The sequence below is a fragment of the Melanerpes formicivorus genome, unplaced genomic scaffold, assembly GCF_026170545.1.
Source record: "Melanerpes formicivorus ecotype bairdi unplaced genomic scaffold, bMelFor1.0.p_v2 SCAF_25, whole genome shotgun sequence".
NCBI lineage: Eukaryota > Metazoa > Chordata > Aves > Piciformes > Picidae > Melanerpes > Melanerpes formicivorus.
In genome coordinates, this window is record NW_027142377.1 from 12,081,710 (window position 1) to 12,106,213 (window position 24,504).

General features: G+C 41.9%; 1 protein-coding gene across 24 annotated transcripts in view; it reads left to right on the plus strand.

Annotated features, from left to right (window-relative positions):
• The window catches only part of MYT1L (myelin transcription factor 1 like), a 299,847-nt gene that overhangs the window by 59,954 nt on the left and 215,389 nt on the right, over positions 1 to 24,504 (plus strand). For all 24 annotated transcript variants that reach the window (XM_068153377.1, XM_068153376.1, XM_068153373.1 and 21 more), the window contains one exon: positions 24,312 to 24,426. The gene's annotated coding sequence lies outside the window, so the exon portion shown is untranslated. The remainder of the gene's footprint in view (positions 1 to 24,311; positions 24,427 to 24,504) is intronic.

Here is a 24,504-nt window from a genome sequence, read left to right on the forward strand (position 1 = left end):
GGAAAGTAGATGTGCTGAGGTTAAAGGTAGTTAAAAATAAATGGTAATGACTGCTTTTAAGCCAGGTTTACCCACCAGATTCTAAAAAGCAAAACACATCAGAAACAGACCCAAGGCTTTGCTTTGTCTAAAAGCAGACATTTCAGCTGCATGCATGTAGCTTTTATTTCTGGTTTCTGCCAAGGTTGATCCATACCCATGCATACATACAAAAACCCCACATGAAATAGGGAGTTAGGTACGTTATATCCATTTATTCAGCCCCATAGCTTGCTCAGTTTGGGCACAAAAGTTACTTTCTCTACCCTGAGAATTGATGACAATGAAACTAATGAAAAAAACATTCCTCAGACTTCCTTAATCCGCTAGTGATTCCCAGTACCTTCCAACTGGAAGCTGCCTGTGTTTACTTCCATGGAGTTATGCCTGATGCTTTAATGATATTACAGCTAGAAAGAGAGTTTTAGCCCTCAGCTCTGTTAATTAGCAAAAATCACTAGAAACAGGGATTTAATTTTTTCCCTTAAGTTTTTGTTTTGTTTTTTTTTTACAAAACAAAAGTGCTTTATTAACATTTTTATCCCTAGCAACTGAAAAAGTAGTGATCAAGTGCTCTTTAGATGAGATGCTGAAGTCTTCAGATGTCCTGAACTGGCTAGCCTGAAACTGAAGACACACTTTAAGAGGAAGTAAAAATATTTTAGTTACTCTTGTGAAAAAGGACAGATTGTTGAAAGTACCTTCTTCAATGTTTCTTGTGTGTGTCAGTTTTGTTTTGTCTTAAACACAATACCTCAGCCGGTAGAATTCATTAAGAAGAAACTAAGCCAGGGTCTGATTTTTGGAGAGGTCTTCCTCAGAAGGCACTATAACATGCACAGTAAAGTTTTTACACTCCAAGATGCCAGGTTTTTGTTCTTTGTGAGCATGGCAAACTGCAGGGGCAGATAAGAGGTGCAGTGGTTGGGCTTTGCTTAGAGCTGAGCATGTTTCTTTGTGAGCAGTCAGTGGCACTTACTTTGAGTGAACACATGTCCACAGGTGGATGAAATTCAACCCTGAGCATGGGAACTAACATATAATGAGTAAATCACTTGGATTGCCTGTGCCTGTAATTTGAGCAAGATAATTTGTTGTCTGTATTCACAAATGGCTGTGTGGAGAGTTGTTTCCTCAAACATATGGGCCTTATTCAATTTGATTAATCAAGTTTTTTGGGGGGTGGTTGTTCTAAATATGGCTTAATGTAGGTTTGTTGGGGTTTTTTTCCCTAGGAGAGTGAGATAGGATTTTGCTGACTCCTGAATGGTCAGAGGAACACTTCATAGCATTTCAGAATGCATTCAGAGTGAAATTCACAAAACTAGAACACTTGTAAAAGCCTTTAAATGCAGGCTAGCTGTTTGCTGTAACCATTCTCTGCAACCCCACAGCCCTGTGCCCCAGTGAGGTATTACAAATCATTACTTTCTAGGCAATAGATGTAATGACCACAATAGGAGAATAACAGACTTGCCAGAATATTTGATTGCTCCACAGAAACTGTTTTCCATTTTTGTACATATTTGTTTTTACAGACCTACTAGTAACAGCTGAGAAGTTAAACCTATCTGAGGTTTATCCATGCAGGGGTTGTCTAGTAAAAGGAAAAAAAAAACACATAAACCCAGACTGAAACATTTGTCAGGGATTGAGGTGGAGTAAATGCATTGACATAGTTACATTTATTTAACAGACAATAAAAAAATACAGTATGGAGAGCAACATTTTGGGTGAAATCCTGGCTCTGGTATGACAGACTTCATCCAGTCGGCACTATGGATTAAGAGTATCACAGTATTGCTAGGGTTGGAAGAGACCTCGAGGATCATTGAGTCCAACCTGGCACCACAGATCTCATGACTAGACCATGGCACCAAGTGCCACATCCAATCCCCTCTTGAACACCTCCAGGGATGGTGACTCCACCACCTCCCCAGGCAGCACATTCCAATGATGAATGACTCTCTCGGTGAAGAACTTTCTCCTCACCTCCAGCCTAAACTTCCCCTGGCACAGCTTGAGACTGTCCCCTTGTTCTGGTGCCAGTTGCCAGGGAGAAGAGACCAACCCCTGCCAGGCTACAACCTCCTTTCAGGTAGTTGTAGAGGGCAATGAGGTCTCCCCTGAGCCTCCTCTTCTCCAGGCTAAACAACCCCAGCTCCCTCAGCCTCTCCTCACAGTGCTGTGCTCAAGGCCTCTCCCCAGCCTTGTTGCCCTTCTCTGGACACATTCAAGAGTCTCAATGTCCTTCTTAAACTGAGGGACCCAGAACTGGACACAGGACTCAAGGTGCAGCCTAACCAATGCAGAGTACAGGGGCAGAATGACTTCCCTGCCCCTGCTGGCCACACTATTCCTGATGCAGGCCAGGATGCCATTGGCCTTCTTGGCCACGAGGGCACACTGCTGGCTCATGTTTAGGTGGCTGTCAATCAGCACCCCCAGGTCTGTTGTCTTCTACACTATCTGCAATGTTTGGTCTGCTATAGTTTTTGAGACATGTTTCATAATACCTTTTCTTTGACTGTAGAAGAAGCTGAATCAGATTAATAAGCTGACCCCTTCTTTATTTTTCTTTTCCCCTCTTAATTTCTGAACAAATGATTCCATTGCTAAATACATAATATGATAGATTTAATCAGCTGTGATAGTGCAGGCAGTAAAGTATTATCAAACCCTGTCAGAAGACCTTTTGAAATGTTAATAGTGATAATAAAGCAGATAGATAAAACTTAGTGTTTCCAGAACTGGCTTATGCTTTCCTCTGTCAAATTCAGTCAGAAGTAAACAAAAACTTCCACACAACTGTAAATTAAGTTCCTTCTTTATTTTACTCAGGAATTTGTTGGTGAACTGGTTCAAGAACCTCCCCTTACCTGTATTCCTTAAAATATGCCAACAAACAAAGGCAATGCACTAAGACAGTTGTGTGTATCTCAACTATGTTGTCTCTGTAGTCTCATGAAATCCTGATGGAGAAATAATTGTTCTGATGATTTTCTAGATATTAAGTAAAACAATAAACCTGAAGTGTTTTATGGAAGTGGGCAGACGGACTTTTAAGGCCGGGCTGCGTGTGGCCCTGAGCAGCCTGGTCTGGTGTGAGGGGTCCCTGGAGCGGGGCTGGAGCTAGATAATCCTTGAGGTCCATTCCAATCCTAACATTTCTATGGTTCTGTGGTTGATCACAGGCTGAGGAATTCAATGCATGTCTCAATTTTTGTTTGTGAATGTTGGAAGAATGAAAGGGGGAAACGAGCATTGAAACAAGTTGCTCAGAGAAGTGGTAGATGTTTGTCCTTGGAAGTTTTCAAGTTTTAGCAGGACAAACCCCTGAGCAGCCTGGTCTGGCTGCAAGTATTGACCCTGTATAAAGCAGGTGGTCTAGAGACCTCTGGAGATTCCTTTTATCCTGAGTGACTGTGATTTTGTGATCCTGCAAAAAATTGAGATTCTAAAAAAGTAACTCCTGAAGGAAATGTTGGGATTAGAGAATTTCACAAAGATTAGGTAACACCCTGTCCCTACTTAAAAAAAAAGTTCCCTGTGCCCTGCAGGGAGCCACAGTGGTTTGGAGATTTTTCCCAAAGGTTTCACCTCTTAAGGTCCCTCCTGCAGACAGACTGATATTGTGACATCAAAGATGACTCTGACCCGTCATTCCCAGCAGGTAAATGCATCCAAGGTTAGGAGTGTTCTGAATGATGTCATATCACAGTAGGCAAAGAAATACTAAGTTATTAACTGTAATTTGTCTGGAGGAAGATTTAAGTGATGAAATTAAGTAGAGGCTTCAAAAGAATCCAATCAGGAAATACCTTTTGTCCCCATGTTGGTCTGTGACTGTGGTAATTCCTGACATAGGCTAAAAATGATGTCCCCAGCTAAAACATCCACAGCTCTCATTCCAGAGGGTACACACTTGCTTCAGTTTTCCTTGTTTTATTTTTCTTCTCTGCCAGTATCTTCAGAAGGCTTCTTGGACTAATATCCACTGTCAAAAAAATGGTGCCCATATCTCAGATTCTGTGTAGATGCTGCTCACTGCCACTGAGGTGACTTACCAGTGGAACTGTGCTGGAAGCTTCTATCTAAATTTCATGACAGAAAAATTACTATTTATGGTGACCAAGTCAAGGAAAAAAATTACTTGTCAAGTCAGAGTATTTGCTTAGAGTTGGTCAGAGGGCAGTCTGCCTCTGCCTGTTCCCTGGAAATTCAGTAGTTCATGGCTTTGCTCTCCATCGTATATCAGACTGCTCCACCAGTTTTCTTAGCAAGAGCGTATCTTGTGATGTTTAGTTGTACCTCATCTGGAGAGGGCCATCAGATTGTCTCCAGAAAACCCTCCTGATTAGTATAGGTTATGTGAGACTGTTGTTGTCTGTCAATTCAACCAGTAAATGTTCAGCAACTGGAAAAATGACAACAAAGCTGAATTTGCAAAACTTAGAGAGAATTCCTATGTGCAGGCAGAGGTATTGGTAATTCCTAGGTATTGGGTAGACTTGCTTTCATTTCATCAAAGCAATCTAGTTGTATTCTATTTTCACAACATTTTGCTCTATAATTAAAGAAAATGTGTTTTTCTGCCAATTAGAAAATGTTTTCCCTTTGCCATTTGTTTTTGAGTAGAGATGAGACTGGTTGTTTTCATCATCCTAATAATGGACTGCCAACGTTTTCTGTCTTGAGGATTACAGTATGAGTAATTGAAAGACCATCCTGTACACAGGCAATAGCATCTTTTAGGTGAGGCCTACTATAAGCTGATTTCCTAGTGTCCCATTGTCTTCTATTCTCTGAAAGTCCACCTGTGCTGCCAGTTTCTGACTTTACTGATAATGTACAATTTGATCTATAAGTCTCCTCTCCTGTTGCCAGTCACATGTTGGCAAAACTGCCACTGTTTTGGAACAGTGCAACTTGGCAGAGCCAGGAATCAACAGGAAAGATCAAGGAAAATGAAGCTTTCAGGGATTAGTGGGCCAGAAATTCCTAAGTCCATTGGATTGAGCCCAAGTTTGATTAGTTTAAACATAGATTGAAGGATTTTCCTATTCAGGAAATATTGCCACAATCATAATGATGTCAAAACCAACTATCTTCTCATTCATTTTCCCAGTCAGATCTTTTTGTACCCTGTAGAGGGTGAGGAATAAAGGATTGGACAATAGTAAAAATGTCATGAAGACACATAATTATGAAGGTTGGAAAAGATCTCTATGACCACCAAGTCTAACCATCAATCCAACACACCATGCCCACTAAATCATTCCCAAGTGTCATATCTACGTGGTTTTTTTGAACGCTTTCAGGGATGGTGACTTTACCACCCCTCTGTACAGCCTGTTGTGATGCCTGACCACTCTTTCAGTAAAGAGGTTTCTCCTATTATTCAGCCTAAACTTCCCATGGTGTAACTTGAAGTAATCTCCTCACATCCGATGACTAGTTACTTGGGTGAAGAGTCCTCGTCTACAGACGAAACAGCCCCGGTTCTCTTAGCACTCCTCACAGGAATTGTTTGCCGACAGACTCTCTGGGTAAGAGTGGCTTACACTGAAAATGTTTTTAAAATTAGGAGCATGTCAAAAGGCAAAAAAAAACAAGATAGAAGAATGGGTTTTCCTGACATCCAGGTATGACAAAAGTTATTTCTGCAGAACAGAGGTGAAAATAGTTTCATAGTTTCATAGTTTCATTCAGGGTTGGAAGGGACCACAAGGATCATCTAGTTCCAACCCCCCTGCCATGGGCAGGGACACCCCACACTAGATCAGGCTGGACAGAGCCTCATCCAGCCTGCTCTTAAACACCCCCAGGGATGGGGCCTCGACCACCTCCCTGGACAACCCATTCCAGGGTTTCACCACTCTCATGGTGAAGAACCTCCTCCTCACATCCAGCCTGAATCTCCCCACCTCCAGCTTCATTCCATTCCCCCTAGTCCTATCACTACCTGATATCCTGAGAAGTCCTTCCCCTGCCTTCCTGTAGGCCCCCTTCAGATACTGGAAGGCGACAATTAGGTCACCTCGGAGCCTTCTCTTCTGCAGACTGAACAGCCCCAACTCCTTCAGTCTGTCCTCATAGGAGAGGTGCTCCAGCCCTCTGATCATCCTCGTGGCCCTTCTCTGGACACGTTCCAGCACCTCCACATCCCTCTTGTAATAGGGGCTCCAGAACTGGACACAGTACTCCAGGTGGGGTCTCACCAGGGCTGAGTAGAGGGGGAGGATCACCTCCCTCGACCTGCTAGCCACACTTCTCCTGATGCAGCCCAGGATCTGATTGGCTTTGCGGGCTGCAAGTGCACACTGAGAGCTCATGTTGAGCTTTTTGTCCACCAGCACCCCCAAGTCTCTCACCTCAGGGCTATCCTCCAGCCAGTCACTGCCTAGCCTGTATTTGTGCCTGGGATTGCCTCGACCCAGATGCAGGACCCTGCACTTGCTCTTATTGAACTTCATGAGGTTGGCCTGTGCCCACCTCTCCAGCCTGTCAAGGTCCCTCTGGATGGCCTCCCTTCCCTCCAGCGTGTCTGCTGCACCACACAGCTTGGTGTCATCAGCAAACTTGCTGAGGGTGCACTCAATGCCACTGTCCATGTCCCCCACAAAGATGTTGAATAAGATAGGTCCCAGGACTGATCCCTGAGGGACTCCACTTGTCACTGGCCTCCACTGGGACATGGAGCCATTGACAGCCACTCTTTGGGTGCGGCCATCAAGCCAGTTCCTTATCCATCTAGTGGTCCACCAATCAAACCCATGTGTCACCAGTTTGGAGACCAGGATGTGGTGCGGGACAGTGTCGAAGGCTTTGCTCAGGTCCAGGTAAATGACATCAGTTGCTCGCCCCTCATCTATTAATTTTGTCACCTGCTCATAGAAGGCCACCAGGTTGGTCAGGCAGGATTTGCCCTTGGCAAAGCCATGCTGACTGTTCCCAATCACCTCTTCACTATTCTTTTGAGCGAGTAGTGACTCCAGGAGGATCTGTTCCATGATCTTTCCAGGCACAGAGGTGAGACTGACTGGCCTGTAGTTCCCTGGTTCCTCCTTCTTGCCCTTTTTGAAGATGGGGGCAATGTTTCCCCTTTTCCAGTCTGTGGGGACTTCACCAGACTGCCAGGACTTTTGAAATATAATAGAGAGGGGTTTAGCAACCTCCTCTGCCAGTTCTCTCAGCACCCGTGGGTGTAACCCGTCGGGTCCCATGTATGTGTATAGGTGGAATTAATAAGAAATGATATGCCTTGGGTTAGTGCAATAGTGATTCTACATCTAATGATATCAGCTGGGAGTCTGAGGAAGACATGTCCTTCAGAAACAAAGCCTGGGACCTGCCTATCTTCTGTTTGACACTGTACATAAATCTGAGCCTATGCATCGCACTCTGCTTGAACTTGTATGCTTCTTTATCTGTGCAGCTCTGCTTGTGCAGACCTCTGAGTCCACAGAATGATTTAATAAAGAAGAAAGATATATGCAACATCAATAGAGGAAAGTAACCTATGAAGTAATAGCTTTGGAAGGCTGGGAAATTGGCCAATGTTGATTTCATACAACACAGAGGGAAATGCTTACTTTATGTCCATATAAAGTTATGGGAAAGTATTTGGTTATCTTCTACTATTAAAAGGTGCAAATCATGGTCTTGGAAAGCCAGAAAAGGCTGAAAAAACCTCTTCAAATTATTTGCTGTTGTCTAGCTATAGAAATATGAAAACACTGATGACATGAGAGGAGAGGAGGGAAGGAAAAAAACAACCCACTGAAAAAAGAGCTTTCTTCTTTGCAGCCACATCAGCCATAGACTCATTAAATCCTTTAGGCTGGAAAAGACCTTTATATCATCGAGTCCAACACTACCACATCTGGTGCCAAACCATATTCCTCAGCATCACGTCTCTGTGTTTGACACATCTCCAGGAATGGGGATTCAACCACCTCCCTGGGAAGCCTGTTCCAGTCTTTGAGAATCCATTCAGTCAAGAAAGATTTCCTAGTGTCCAATCAAAAGCCTCCCCTGACACAACTCAAGGCTGTTTCTTCTCAGCCTGCCACTTGCTACATGGGAGGAGAGACCCACACTCACCTCATTACACCCTTCTTTTGGGGAATTGTAGAGCCATCAGACCTCTCCTCATCCTCCTTTTCTCCAAGTTAAACAACTCCAGGTCCCTCAGCATCTTTTCATAGAACTTGTTTGCTAGACAGTTCACCAGGTTCTTGTCCTTCTCTGCATCTGCTCCATCACCTCAATGTCTTTCTTGTAGTGAGGGACCCAAAACTGAAACCAGGATTCAAGGCATAGTCTCACCAGTGCAAAAATACAAGGGGATAATCACAACCACTTTTTGGGTCCAGCCATACAGCCAGGTTTTACCCAGTTAAGTGTCACCCATGATCAGCCAGTTTCTCCAGAAAGATGAGGTGGGACACAGTGTCAAAGGCTTAACTAAACTCCAGATAGAAAACATCCACCACATTTCCCTCATCCTCGACGTGAGTCTCTTTGTTGTGGAAGGAGATCAGGTTAGTCAAGCAGAATCTGTTTTTCATAAACCCATGGTGACTGAGCTTGATCACATGATACTCCTGAATGTGCTGTGTAACAGCACTCAAGATGATGTGCTCCATGACCTTCCCTGGCATTGCAGTCAGACTGACAGGCCTGTAGTTCCCTGGGTCATTCTCCCAGCTCTCGCGCTAAATGGACTAACCTGCTGAATGACTACTTTGCCTTAGTCTTTGTCAGTGACACCAGTTGTTGCCTGATGGTCCAGCTCCTGGAACTGGAATACAGGGATGGGGAGCAGAATGGAGCCCCCCCTAATGTGGGAGGAAATGGTCAATGGCCTATTGTGCAACTTAGATGTGCACAAGTCTATGGGACCAGATGGGATCCACCCACGGATACTTAAGGAACTGGCAGGTGTGTTTTCCAAGCCATTCACCATTAGTTACCACACTGAAATTGTGCCCTTTGGAATGAGAACTCCTTTGGAGCTATATCATCTAAAGATGTAATTGGGCCATAAAATCCTTACAAGACTTTGTGAAAAAAAATTAACTGAGTGACTCCAGTGGATGGTTTAGAAAGTTGACTGCATCACTCACTTTGCTCAATTCATACCTTAAAAATTTTCTGAAGTGAGCATTGTCCCCCCTAGGTAATGCTATTTGCTGCATGGCACCATCAAGATCTTCTCCAGAAGATCCTATTTAGATGAATCTTCACTTTCCATTTATTTCTAACAGCTATAGAATACAGGATGAGGAAGACCACCCAAAGTTGTGTGTAACCATTGGTGCCCCCATAAGGAATCACAAAGTGCCTGTCTTTTGAATGACAGTAGCATAGAATCACCTTGGGAATTGAGTAGAATCTTTGGTTGCATATGCAAAACTGAGCTACTTAGTGACAAACCCCTTCTAATAATAACAAACTTCAATCTAAAACCATTTTAAGGCCTTCAGACAACTGAAGGAAGTGAATTTATACTGTTGTCTATTTCCTCCTTTCATCTTTTGTAGACTTGAAGAATCTCATAAACTTTTATGGCAAATTTGGGATGTCATGAAGAGTTAATGTTTCAGAGTTGGTTGGGGTCATTTTGGTTGGTTGGTTTGGTTTTAATTTTCAAATTACTTTTGATGTAAAATGTTAAAGCAATTAAATGTTTTCCTTTGTTTAGGTACATGGTTATCAAGCAGTGGGTTATTGATCAAAAGGCACTGGGTTATCAATTATCAAACACTGGAACAGGCTCCCCAGGGAGGTCATTGAACCTCTATCCCTGGAGGTGTTTCAGGTAAATGGTTTAGCACCAGATTGGAAGAGTTAGAGCGTGGTTGGACTTGATCCTCATGGTCTTTTCCAGTCAAAAGATGCTATGATACCCGGTAAAACTCCAGGTTAGAAATGTTGGTAGCTCATTCAAGTTGATGCAGGCGTTTGCTCATGAGAGATGTTGGTTTTCAGTTCCTTTGTATTCAGTGTGATTTCCTGCTGCCTGCCAAGTGGATGCTGGTGCTGTCCTAACTGTAGGAATACACTGTTGCAATAATTATAAACAACACTTTCACAATAGTTATTTTTAGGACAGCAACTGTCCCTTTCAATGTAAACATTTTCATTTCTTGCTCCATGGTGGCAATTTTCACGTGGGCAAGCAGCATCCCATTTGATTTTTTTTGTAGGTGGTATCCACAAATTGCAGGGAGAAGATTTCCCCTTGCCTTCCCACCCCAAGTATGCCTCGCTCTTTCTAAGTTTAAAAATGTGTTGATTCATACGGAAGGTACCACTTTTTTGTGTAATAAGACTGGGGTTGGTGGGTTGGTTATTTTCCCACCACACTGTGTAGCTGGAGAACTATTTCTATTTACTTGCTTTTGGACTGTAGTAATTCAATTTTGCCAGGCAGCTTTTTAATCGTATCATTGGGAATAATCTCTTGTTTTCTGGGTGTTGGAATTAGTATGGTTCAGAAGGTAGTGGTTAGGGTCCTGCACTTGTTCTGTTAATCTAGCAAGGAGCACACTTAGCTCTAAATATATGAAGAATACCTCAAATGGTGTGGAGTGTGCATAAATTTATAAATAAAATGGAAGAAAATACTGGTCTTATGTAACTCCATCGATGTATCCACTGAGTAAGTCTCTTTCTTCTGAAGAAAATACTGTTCCTGTTTGTTGATGATAAATGGAGAAAAACAGAGCTCTAAACTGTGGCACCAAGCACACCATCCAGGCTCTTCTTAAACATTTCCAGTGATGGTGACTCCACCACCTCCCTGGGCAGCACATTCCAATGGGCAATCACTCTTCCTATGAAGAACTTCTTCCTAACATCCAGTGTAAACCTCCCCTGGCACAGCTTGAGACTGTGTCCTCTTGTTCTGGTGCTGGTTGCCTGGGAGAAGAGACCAACCCCCACCTGGATACAACCTCCCTTCAGGTAGTGGTAGGGAGCAATAAGGCCACCTCTGAGCCTCCTCCAGGCTAAGCAACCCCAGCTCCCTCAGCCTCTCCTCACAGGGCTGTGCTCCAAACCCCTCCCCAGCTTTGTTGCCCTTCTCTGGACTCGTTCCAGCAACTGAACATCCTTCCTAACCTGAGGAGCCCAGAACTGGACACAGGACTCAAGGTGTGGCCTAACCAGTGCAGTGTACAGGGGCAGAATGACCTCCCTGCTTCTGCTGGCCACACTGTTCCTGATACAGGCCAGGATGCCATTGGCCTTCTTGGCCATGTGGGCACACTGCTGGCTCATGTTCAGTTTACTATCAACCAGTACCCCCAGGTCCCTCTCTGCCTGGCTGCTCTCCAGCCACTCTGACCCCAGCCTGTAGCACTGCATGGGGTTGTTGTGGCCGATGTGTAGAACCCAGCACTTAGATGTGTTCAATCTCATGTGGTTGGACTCTGCCCATCTGTCCAGCCTGTCGAGGTCCCTCTGCAGAGCTTCACTAAAACTACCTGAAGGGAAGTTGGAGCGATGAGGGGACCAGCTGCTTCTCCTTGGTGTCGGGTGACAGGACTACAGAAAATGGTGTCAAGCTGCACAAGGGAAGGTTTAGGCTGCATGCTAGGAGAGAATTCTACACAGAGAGGGACATCAGACATGGGAGTGTTCTGCCCAGGGCAGAAGTGGAGTGTCCATCCCTGGAGGTGTTTAAGCAGTGTGCGGACCTGGTGCTTAGGGACAAGGTTTAGTGTTGACCCTTCAGTGCTGGGCTGAAGGTTGGACTTGGATGATCTTTGAAGTCTCTTCCAATAAGATTTTTCTGTGACTCTGTAATTTTGGATCTTTGAGTGTACAGAGCATGTGACAAAATTCTCTTTCCAGACAACAAAGGATGACTATGTCTTGCTTTGCCCTTAACAAACCAGGGATTTAAGGTCCTTCAGTCTGACTATATAAGCCAACAGTGTGCTCAGGTGGCCAAGAGGGCCAACAGCATCCTGGCCTGTATGAAGAATAGTGTGTCCAGTGGTCCATGGAAGTGATTGTTCTCCTGTACTCAGTATTGGTGAGGACACAACTTGAGTACTAGGTTCAGATTTTGGGCCCTTGCTACAAGACAGACATTGAAGTACTGTAGTGTGTCCCAAGAAAGGCAACAAAGCTGGTGAAGAGTGTGGAGAGCAGGTCTTCTGAAGAGCAGATCAGGGAACCTGACGTGGTTTAATCTGGAGAAGGCTGAAGAGAGACATCTTGGCTCTCTACAATGACGTGGAAGGAGGTTGGAGCAAGGTTGGTGTTGGTCTCTCCTCCTCAGTAACAAGTAATGGGCTAAGAGGAAATTACCTCAGACAGCCTCAGAGGAGGTTTAGGTTGGATATTCATAGTCTTGCTCATTTCCTCCTTCCAAGCTTTTTATGTCTGAAAAATGTCATATACTTTCATGGAAACTATGAGAAACTGTTAAGAGTTAGTCTTAGGGAAAAACCAACAAAACAACCAAAACCTTTTTGCCCACCTTTCCAAATAACTAGAGAAATTAAATGGTTTAAAAATTATTGTTAGTGTTTTTTAAATTTAGGTATATGATTATCAAGCACTGGCTTAGCAGTTATGAAACACAGGGTTCTCAAAGATGGGAACAGGAGGAGGTGGCTGATTTCCCATCCCTAGACATGTTTCAAAGCTGCAGAGATGTGGTGCTGAGGGCCATGGTTTAGCACCAGACTTGGTAGAGTTAGACAACAGTCAGACTCTCTGATCCTAAAGGTCTTTTCAAACCAAAATCATCCTGTGAGTCTATGATGATGGGGATATGGTATCAACAGCTACTTCCAAATTCAGACCTTATTTGTATAGCTTACTCATAATTTCTCTGGCTTAAAAGTCATCCATAGAAAATGGTCAGTGAGAGGACATACAGCTTTAGCTGTAATGTGGTTGCTCACTGAATGATAATTTATATTCTGCTGTCCAATATGAAGACAACTAATCCAACAGTAAGAGGTGATTGTTGGACAAGGGCTATACCCACGTGCATTTTACCTCCTAACTCTGTGTTCAAGACATAGACATGCAATCAGATATAAGAGAGCAATGAGAACATGCACAGACAAGCATTGCTGTCTGAAAAAGAGAATACATGACCTAAAGAGGGTCTTTTTGCAGTGTCTTGTGGACACTACATCTACTACTACTACATCTAGGTCTGCTATTGAGATATATAAATCTGTTTATAGAAGGGTTTAGGTGTGCTGCTCACTAATTTTTTTGCTATCTAAAAATGTATTTTTAATGCCCTTGTTTTTTCCTGCCAATCACATAATCAGCTAGTCCCAGGTTCTGTTCTTGTGGGGCTAAGCTGGCTTCCTCATTTTTGCAGTTCATCAATACAAAACTGATTTGAAGCTGAGCTGTATAATAATAAGCCTTTCAGCAGCCAGGCTTGACACTTGCCTTATAATTAAGGCCTTGATGGTTGTGTTGATGGCAAATGAAAGAAAATGGCTTTGTTCTCAATTCCAGAGGCTTGATTGCTGGTTCTCGTTCTCACCTGAATTCGACCCATTCTGCATTGTGCACATGATTGCTGGAGTGTGAGTAATTGCAGCGCTGGCAGATGACATTTTCATGAAGCACACTCTGCACTGCTCCAGAGGGAATTTACAGAATTTATAGCTGGAGAAGCTCATCAAACATGGATTTAGGAAATGCCTATGTGAAAAGTGGGAGCCCACAACCAAATATCAGAGCTTTTCTTTTGACATTTGCTTTTACATAAAGGACTGCTGTCTGCAACCTGTCTTACCTTATGGTGGGAGCACATTCCTGACTAGACTTTGTGATTAAGTACAGTTATTGAAGTTCATTAACACCATTTTTGTAGTTTTTGGCAGGTTTTCTTGGATTTTTTTTTCCATTTGCTTGAATAGGAGTCAAGGGAAAGGAGATGGAAAATTGTTTTCTCCTTGCCATTCATTATTTTTACATTTCCCTAACCCTTCAACTCTTTTAAGATTCTCAGCTGTTTCACGACACTTAGGGATGAAAATGTATGCTTGTTTTGTATTTAAATCCTCTTCTTCTCTCAACCTTTTTTGCATCACAGCATATTTTGTTTATTTTGAATGAAAATGAATATACATTGAAAATGGTCACAAAGGCTTCTACAATGGAAATATACTTCAACAATTATAAATCAGATCTTTAGGAAGAAAACATTAATGACTTTCATATTGACAAGTTCACAGATTTCAGTGAAGGGTGTTTTGTGTGTTGTAAATAGGGATTGCATACTGAAATTTTGCATTATAGGCGACATATGCCATGATATGCATAAATCTTCCCTTCCTTCTGCCTTAGTATTCTGTCTTTTCCTCTCCATCTGACGTTCTTTGTGCTTGTCTTGTCTTCACCACGTTCATATCTGAGCCCCTGGTGCTTCTCTTCGCTCTCATGACACAGTAGTGCTTGGATGACTACCTGGAGGTTGTTGCTGTGGTTATATCTTTCCTTCACCTGAACACTCAGAAACATTTCTGGAATCCTGATGACCTTTTCCAATCACAACTGTTTAGGCTGTCATCAATTTGCATATGAAGATTCATTGCTGCTGTGACTCAGACATATTTTTATACTGCTGTCTGGCTGGTTGGCAAGCCAAAATATCTGCGCTTAGCTTTTAATATTTCTTGAAGCTTCTCAGTCGTGGCAAGCAGAGAGCCTTCCCTCCTAACATTTGGTGTTACTGAGAGTCCTGAGCAATTGAGTGATTAAAGATTGCAGACTTGGTTTTGGTTTAGTTTTGGATGCTTTTGGTTGGGGCTTTTTTGGTTTTGCTTTTAGCTATTAGACTTCTTTATTAACCCCTAAGAAAGTCCTCTGAGTTTCCACAATGAATATTTGATTCAGTGCTGATTATTTAAAATACACAGGGAAAAAAATAATATCTGAGGTCTAATCTGATCTGTTACACTGCCTGTTGTTCTAGGGCCTAACACCCTCATTTCAGTAATGGATCTCCATAGCCATGCTAATAAATGGCAACAAGAGGAGAATTAATCTGAACTGCTGACAGTTGTTTTAATTTCTCCTACAACCCTGAGGTAACTGGGTAGCACAAGGGGAGACTCTAAAATTGTTTTATCTAAATTAGCAGATGCTATGCTGCTGTCATTTATGAAAAATAGGATTCTTTATTGTTGACTTGAATGGGAACAAGATGGAGCCTATTATAAATACTATGGCATGGTTTATTCACACATAGTAGATCTCAAAGTACACTTTCAATACCGGTGTCACATTCTGCTCTTAATCTTGCGTTCCTTGGGGTCTCATTTAACACAGTCAGGTTCTGATCATCAGAGCCTCTCAGAATTTGGGTCTCAGACAATCACTTCTTGTTTTGTGATGCCATGAAAATAGTGACATGAGATCTAAGTCTGAGGAGTTGGAGACAAAAGTCTGTGGTGGTTCATTGTGTCTTTTACTGGAAAGCCTAAGTAGAGCTGGATGCTTTAGAATAGAATAGAATAGAATAGACCAGGTTGGAAGAGACCTTCAAGACCATGCAACCAAGCACCCTATCAAGTCTCCTCCTGAACACTTCCAATGATGGTGACTCCACCACCTCCCTGGGCAGCCCATTCCAATGGGCAATCACTCTCTCTCTGTAGAACTTCCTCCTAACCTCCAGCCTAAACCTCCCCTGGTGCAGCCTGAGACTGTGTCCTCTTGTTCTGGTGCTGGTTGCCTGGGAGAAGAGACCAACCTCTGCCTGTCTACAACCTCCCTTAAGGTAGTTGTAGAGAGCAATAAGGTCACCCCTGAGTCTCCTCTTCTCCAAGCTAAGCAACCCCAGCTCCCTCAGTTTAGTTGCCTATACTCCTCTGGAAGAAAAGTTAGGGACCTGTGCACATTATGGGAGTCTTTTTAGGCGCATTCCTAGTCTCATTGTCTTCCTATTGCAACAAACCCTCTCTTATAATGAGTTTTGAGTGGCAGCTTAGTCCTGAGGGGAACCTGCCATTACCTTTCAGAGTGTCTGTAACAAAACAACCCATACTAACATAGGACTTGTATCAGAAAAGGGTAGGATGTTGTCTCCTGTGTCCTCAGTTGGGATCTTTGACTTACAACATTATTTCCTTTGTGGGAATGAAGTCTGGATCAAAGCAGAACATGCTGAGAGGACTGTGAAGCAAAGGAATGGAAACAACAGCCATCAGATGAGACCAGTGAAATGTGACTCTGAATAGAAGCTTTTGAAACTTGCTGAAGTGAGGACGCTGCCTGGTATCATTACCTTAGTTGTGGTATGTGGTCGAAGACATACTGGGCACTAGGATCAAATATTCCCCTATGCGGGCTGACTTTGGGTAGTGGCAACTAACACAGCAGCTATGACGCTGAGAATTACCTTAATGCTTTGTTAAGAGTTAAAATACTTCAAGTTGTGAAAAATGTTCAACTGGTATTCCAGTGACCCTCTTGACACCATCTCCAGTTCTTATTTGGAAGCTTCAACTCACTTTAATAATCCTTCCCCTGCCTTATTTGTAACTTTCACCTTTTATAGGCTTATGTCATTAGCTTTTTCAACAAGAATGTTAATATTCTGCTACAGTTTAACACTCATTCGTGCTTGCTCTGCTGTCATCTTTCCATCAAAACTCTCCCACATGCCGAAGTGAGCCACCACTTGGACATCATCTTGTCTTCCCTCATCTCTCCCTCTTGCTTGTTTCCTCACTTTGCTTTGTGTCTTTTGCTTGAGAATACAAATATACAGTCTTCAACATCTTCTCAGCGCCCCCTCTTAACGTCACCTGTCTTCTCTATTCCCTTCTACTCTTCATATCCAGGGGAAAGAGGATGCCTATCTCTTGCTGGATGTTCAGACTCACCGCAAGGCTTTTTGGTATGTGGAACGTATGGGTATTACCCACAGCTCAGTCTATTGCATGAGACCATTGACTATTCTGAAACATTTTTCTTCCTCTCTCTTTTCTGAGTCTTGAACAACCTTACAGTAAAGGGAAGAGTGTCTTGCCTGACCCTGCTTTTTCTGTGCCTTTTAAAGGCTGTTCCATCCTCTGGTACCACACATGCTGCAGTGCAATCACCCACAATTACTTGAGAAACTTCTTAGACAATACTGTGAGTGTATGTGAGTAGCTCTTCTATTATTCAATGGAGATGATTAGAGGGCAGAAGTTTGCTCCCTTCATATATATCTATGGGAGTATTCCTGGTTTTCTTGTTATACCTTCATGTAAGCCAGAACAACTGTTTGTTATAGCTATTTTACCTCTTTTGGCATCTAAATAGAACTTAATCTTTACTTTGCAATATCTGTTAATCCAAAAGTTATTTCTTCAACACCTGTTCTACCTCCTTTCTTTATTTGATGCAAATTGAACAGGACCAGGGTGAAGCATGCTATAGTGTACTGGCTAATGGATACTAAACATATCTCATTTTATTAATGATATACTGTTTTTTTAACCTTCAGAGACAAGTTATACAACTCTCCATGTATCTGCTTCTGCAAATTGCTCTTCCATTCAAGAATGCTCTACATTTATTCTGCAGATATGGACTACAACTGTTTCTTACTGTTATGTAGTTCATATCATAGCTGATACAACAGCATCCCCCCCACCCCTGCCTTAGTTTTCTAGTTCTGACACCATTAGAAATGAGTCAGCTGCAGGGACTTGCTCTACAAACCTCTCATGATCTGTTTAAGATCTCCTATACCTGTAGCAGAGGATGCCAAAGGTTTTGTCCTCCAGATACGGATGTCCATAGGCATATTTTACTTTATTTTTTATTTGCTATTAGAAATTTTGTGTTGGGTTGTTTTGCAGCAGTTGTCATAGAGTCACAGAATCATGGAATTGTTTTGGTTGGAAAAGACCTCTATGACCACTGACTCCCACTGCCAACTTCAGACCACAATGGCCATTAAACCATGTCCTGAAGTGCCATGTCCCTGTATTTCTTGAGCATCTCCTGGGACAGTGACTCCACCATCTCCCAGGGCAGCCTGTGCCAACACCTGAATTGAAATATGGGGAGGAAAGAGGAGTGGCTTTCTGAGCGGTCAGTTAAGAAGTAATCTGAAACCATAAAATGTTTTAACATAAAAGTACCAGGTATGGCTACATTTTAACTATAACTGCAGGTTGGGATTAATGTAGTGCTCTGATCTGATCACAGATATGATACTGATAGGACCATATTCACTTCTCTAAAGCATTTTTCAATCGTTCATGCAGGAAAAAGTCAGCCTTGGTGGAGAGTTACCCCTTCTGTTTACACTTATATGCTGCTACTCTCAGTGTGTGAGTGATTGTACTACTGTTTCCATTTTTGATCTGCCTTTGAAAAGCAAAATGACTGAAGGGCAATGACTAACTGGTAGTAACTATCAGTTTTCATTTCAGGATCTGTCTTCCACTAAGTACAGTTGTAAATACAGACCAGTTTGTAAACGTTATTTACACTTTTGCCATCTGTCTCTAAAAGATCAATTATTTGTATTTCAACCAAATCTTTGTCATAACTGTACAAATCAACAGGAAGTTTCATTCACAGCAATGCTTTCTGTGATGTAAATCATTACAGCTAAGCCTATACAATGGCAATTTTCAGGTTCAGAGGTGTATTTTAACATTAGCTTGCATAATGTGCTGTAAACATGTTGAGAAGAATGTTGCTCCTCTATTTGCTACTAATACACTTACATGCAGTGCAGCATTACACAAACTCAGTGCTGTTGTTTCTGCATTTGGTGTCCTGGAATGAGTGTTGCACTGACACTGACTTTCCTTTTCATTTAATTGAGTAACTTAGTTTATTTGTTGGTTTTGAGGATCTTAATGTCAAGCCTTTTCTTATAAATTACTATTTTAAAGAGCAATTGTGTAATATATTGAGTTGTCTTGGTCAAGGGATAGGAGAACTTGCACCTTCAGATGGACAGCTGTTGGGGTGACAGGGTATGACACCAAAAGACCACCACCTCATGCATCTCTCTGTTCTGAGAACAGTAAAGCACATTTACATTTGTTAATGTATGAACCCCCTGCAGTTCAATCAAGCTTTTTTGCACATAATAAAATAGCAGTGGGGTTTCTGTGTGCCCTTCCTTCTTCCCCATTTGGAAGTAGATAGGTAGATAGAAAGTAAAGATCAATAACTATTTACCTCTTTGTCTCTCTCTAATGTGCATGTGTCTTTGGTTGGGGGAGCAGGGGAGAAACATCACTGGGGACATCTCAGGCTGGAGACAGCAGCCCAGGACATCTTTCCTTCCCTTCCCCCCACTCAGCCAAAGAACCACCATGGGGTGGTAACTCTCTCTCCCGCTCTCTTTCTCCATTTTCCCTTTCCCCTTCTCTCCCTTTTATTCCTTTCTCTCTTTTGTTTACGTCTATACTCTCTCTCCTCAAAAAATTATCTCATCTTGAGATATGACCTCATTTGTGCCTTAATTTCATACACAGGAATGTTCAAAAAAGGACCACATCTCCTTCCCAACTTCTGGACTGAGACACCCTCAAAATTTTTCCTTATAATACAATTTATTGTGCTCTTCCATTTGTTTAGTTGTTTGTGTTTCTTAAGATGTGATCACTACCTCTGGCAGGCTTCAGAAGACAGCAGGAAAGGTCCAGAAAGGCAAATCAGTTCTCTGTCCTACACTTTGTTCAGTCATTGGCAAGTTGCTTTGATTACCTGCCTAGATTTCTTTTGCTCTGGCTCTCTGGGCATCCCTTTATTGAGAAGGTGAATCTAAAGACAGAAGCAGTTGACTCTTGAAATGCTTCCAAGTAAACAGCTTTTAATGTAACAACCTTTCTCCTAAAGTGATTTGTTTTTCAGTAGGGTTTTAAGATGCAGGATAAAGGACAACATTCTGACTCTGTCAGTTTTCAGATTCCACATTGTCCTGGCACTGGACATGGTTCTCACGTTGGAGGAGCCACAAGTAACACTGCAAGGACTTTCCTTGTGTTTTCACTACCCTTGTTGCCTTCTGCAATCAGGAGAGCCCGCGGGTTTTTCACTGAGGCACTAATCTGCTGTTGCTCAGTTTTTCCAGCGTGTCTCACAGGCAGGAGATAACTACTTGCAGACCATTTGAGGAATACATGCAGCCTTTCCAAAACTTCCCCTCAGTGTCAGTTGTGTATTTTCCTCATTAGCTTTAAATCCTTGTTTGGTTGGCACTGATTTCTTTGAACCATTAATCCTACCTAAGCTACACTTGACATCAGGAAACATGACACGCAGTATTAACGAGGATGCTCTTGGACTGTCTCATTTCAATACTGATGGTTTTGAATTTGGATACTCTTTGGATAACTTCTGATCAAGGACATTCCCTCTCTTATGTTTTATGTTTCAGGCCACTTCTTCCTGAGACTTTTTTTTAATTTATAGATAATAACTTTTTATGAGAGTAGAACACATCTCAAAGCAGGACTGACCCTGTCTGTTGGTGAGCTTACAGAAAAGTTAATGTCAAGGCTCACAACAGTTTGCACTTTTTAGTTTGAAGTCTGTTGCTGGTGGAAGAATGTTATGCAGCAAAGACATGTGGTTAGGGAAATTGCTTTCTCACCTGAAGGTCTTAATTTTCACTTGCCATTCAGCTCAGCGTTTCTTGAGCTATGGCTTAATGTTTGTTCCTAGAGATTTGGTTTATTGAAAAGAATGACCAATGCCTGTCTCATGTCATCAGAAACAGGTCTGGGGCCGCTCTAATTTTATTCATTCATTATTTTGAGTAATCAGAAGCATAACTTAAGTATCTGCAAATTTTCTTAAGCTGTCAGCTGCTAAAACTTGTCCATAATCACAAATGTCTCCTAAATGTTAATATTAATTAAATTCTGGTTGTCTGGTTTTTTATCTATCCAATTAGTAGAAACAGCTACAATTGTTATAGCACTCTGAGTACTGGGTTCAGTTTCTGGGCCCTCAGTACAAGAGGTTGAAGTGCTGTGCTGGCGCAGGTCGGGAGAAGGGCAGTGAAGCTGGTGGAAGGTCTGGAGAACAGGTCTTGTGAGGAGTGGCTGAGGGTACTGGGGTTGTTTAGTCTGGGGAAAAGGAGGCTGAGGGCTCTGTACTCGCTGGAAGGAGGTTGCAGTGATGTGGGTGCTGGTCTCTTCTCCTTTGTAGCAAGTGGTAGTGTGAGAGGAAAAGGCTTCAAGCTGCAGCAGTGGAGGTTTAAGCTGGATATAAGAAGAAACTTTTTGACTGAAAGGGTTCTTGAAGACTGGAACAGTCTCCCCAGGGAGGCATTTCAAAGACACAGAGATGTGGTGCTGAGGGACATGGTTCAGTATCAGACTCAGTAAAGCTAATGGTTGGAGTTGATATGTTGGTCTTTTCCAGACAAGAGGATTCTATGGCTCTATTTCATCTTTCTCTAAAAAAGGGGGGGAAAAAAAAAAAAAAAGAAGAAGAAGAAGAAAAAGGCAATTCCATTGCTTCAAGGAACAACTCATGTGACCACTACTGCTGAAATGCTCAGACTGGTTAGACTCTTAGAGGCAGGTTGTGTTTATGCCAAAATGGGTTAGAGCTGGACATTTCATTTGTGATTTCATTTTATTGGTTCATTTTTTTCTTCTGTACCTTCAGGGATAATAAGAACTGGGAGGTTTTTATGACCTTTGTGGGAATTGCTGGTTCTTGGCATCATTTGGAATGTAACCTCTTGGTGGGAATTTCCATGGCTGCTGTCACAATTCTTACTATTCATGAGGATAAAGTATTCATTCCAGGTTGTTTTGCTGTTCCCATACTGCAGTAAGGGCAGTCTCCATATTAGCTTCTTATGAGTACCTTAACTTTCTATTTCTGCAAGGGAAATCAATGTTGTTGTGGTTGGTGGGGTTTGTTTGTTTGTTTGTGTGTGTGTGTTCCTAAACCAAAGCATTTTCAACAGAACTTGGGTGGAAAACTATGGGGATGTTATTTTTCCAGTATTCTCAAGGGCAAGCAAGGTGCCCATGGCTGTGTATGCATTTGCCAAGCTGGTACTGAGACAGGTTTCTGAATATGTGCTGCACATGCAGAGGCTTGATTTGTACATGCCAAAGAGTATTGCCCATAAAGACCAGAATGCTGTTGGATATCAGATTGTTGGATGTGAAATGGATACCACAGTGGAAACCAGCCTTGTCAGCTCCTTAACTCTGTCTTGGTGTATTCTGGCAAGTGATTCATTTTCAGATCTTTTAATTCTCACTGTTTCAAATAATCAAAAAGCTATAAGTAGATGATGTCACTGGGAGGAAAAAAATAGTAAGCAAAAAAAGTCTCATTATTTTAATGTCCAGACATATTTTCAATTCAGCAGCCAGTTAAAACACACAGAGTACACACACTTATGTACACGACTTCCAGAAAGAAACTCTTTTCCTTTGGAAAAGACCTGCAGCTGAGTTTATAGTTCAAGTTTCACAGTTTGTTACCCCTTATGTATAGATAATAGTGTTTTATAACAGTAGGACACATCTCAAAGCAGGCCTAACACTGTTGGTGAGTTTACAGGAAAGTTAATGTCAAGGCTCACAATTTTCCCCTTAACAATAGCATCTTCTTTTCTATCGTTGAAGAGAAGAGGCACATTAAGGTCACCGTGGAACTGCACAGAAGATATTTCTTTTTAGGCAGTAAATTATTGGGAATGAATAGTTATGTATATCTTATGGCTTCAGATTAATTTACTCCCTCAGAATGACATCTTGCAGTAAATAAAATAAACAACCAAAGTGGAAACCAAGCATTTTGGAGTCTTTTGAGAAGTTTTTGGGTCTGTGCACAATTGTGTTTTAGGCAGTGGAACTGTGTGTGTGAGAAATTGAGGTTGGTTCTTGAATTGTAAAAGTTGTTTGTGAAAGAAATGATGATTCTTTTGTTAAAAAGAATCCATTTCAGAAATTTCCACTTAGATTTGCACAGCATTTAGAGATTAAAAAAACCCAAACCCTCATTTTTAATGAATTTGCAAAAAAAAGGTACTAGTAGAGTAGTGCTTGGTGTATTTACATTTGGTTTGTTCCATAGAGTAGTGCTTGGTGTATTTACATTTGGTTTGTTCCATAGAGTAGTGCTTGGTGTATTTACATTTGGTTTGTTTCATAGCAAATAGCCTTTAATCTTATTTTTGTTCCCATTGTTATATCTTGTAGGGCATTTCCTTGCCTGAAAAGCAGTGTATTAAGAAACTGAGTACAGTATCTTTTAGAGGATTTATGGTAATGCTGCTGAATGTAGCTGAGCAGGAACAGCATGGTGAGCCCCTCAGGGTCTCTTCATTTTCCTGACACACTCCACTGCTGCCCCATTAACACTTCGTATGTTATTGCCATCTACTCCGTTTAATGAGTATCTATGAATTTGAAATTCTACCCAAGAAACAATAGCTAAAATAACTGATGCACCTACTTCAGCTTTCAGCAGATTATCTTATTCCCTTTGTAATTTTCTTTCTTTTTTTCTTAAATAAAAAGCACATTTCTGTTCTTCAGCAGTGTAGTTACATCATAGTGTTTAATTATGGTAGGCACTAATGACAAGCACTGAGTAATGGATGCTGTGTGTCAGCACAGAAGGTAAACACATGCTGAAGAACTGCTAGAGGAGGCTTTTTCTTTACAATTTATCATATTAATACTGACTCTTTAATCTGAGTAAGGAATCACACTGCTGGAGATGGAGACTTTGTGCTATCAGACCAGAATATCATATTGTTTCTAAGAAATCACAAAGAAGAATGACTAGGGGCTGTTGTCTGATACCTGTACGAATCCAAGGGTCAGTATATGGCTCATTAGGTTGGATTCCTAAACCAGAATTTATCACATTCCTCTGAATGGATGCATAAACCATCTTTAATTGTTAAACAGTGAGGTGTATTATCAGAGAAGGACTCAACCTGGATTAAAGCCTGAGTTATGCTGGCTTTAAGAACAATTCTGATTGTTCACTGTTGACTAAACAGTGAAAACGAAAGCTGTCTCTAAATCACCTTACATACATAGCATATATGGAAAGTCTTTGCAGGTCCAAAGTTTGAGTACCTGAATGAATTTCTATTATAGAAAACTAAGGCAATCAGTTGGATAACGTAACAAGTGTTTGATGAAATGCACTTGTGGGAAGCCTGTTGACAAAAGCTAAAATAACATGCGAGTGACTCTTTCTGCTGAGCTTTCCATCCTGTACTAAAGTTGGGTTTTGTTTTTGGTTTTGTTTTGTTCTTTTAGAAAATGAATCTGGAAGAAAATTGGTGAATCCAATCCAGTGGACCTACAAGCACTCTGACAGGCTCAGAGAGCAGAGTCTGGACCAAAGAGCAATTACCCCACCAAACGATTTCAGGTACAATTGACCTAAATATAGCACTCTCTTGAGATTATTGACAAGAGTTCATTTCCTGTAGTGCTTTTCCCATTTGCT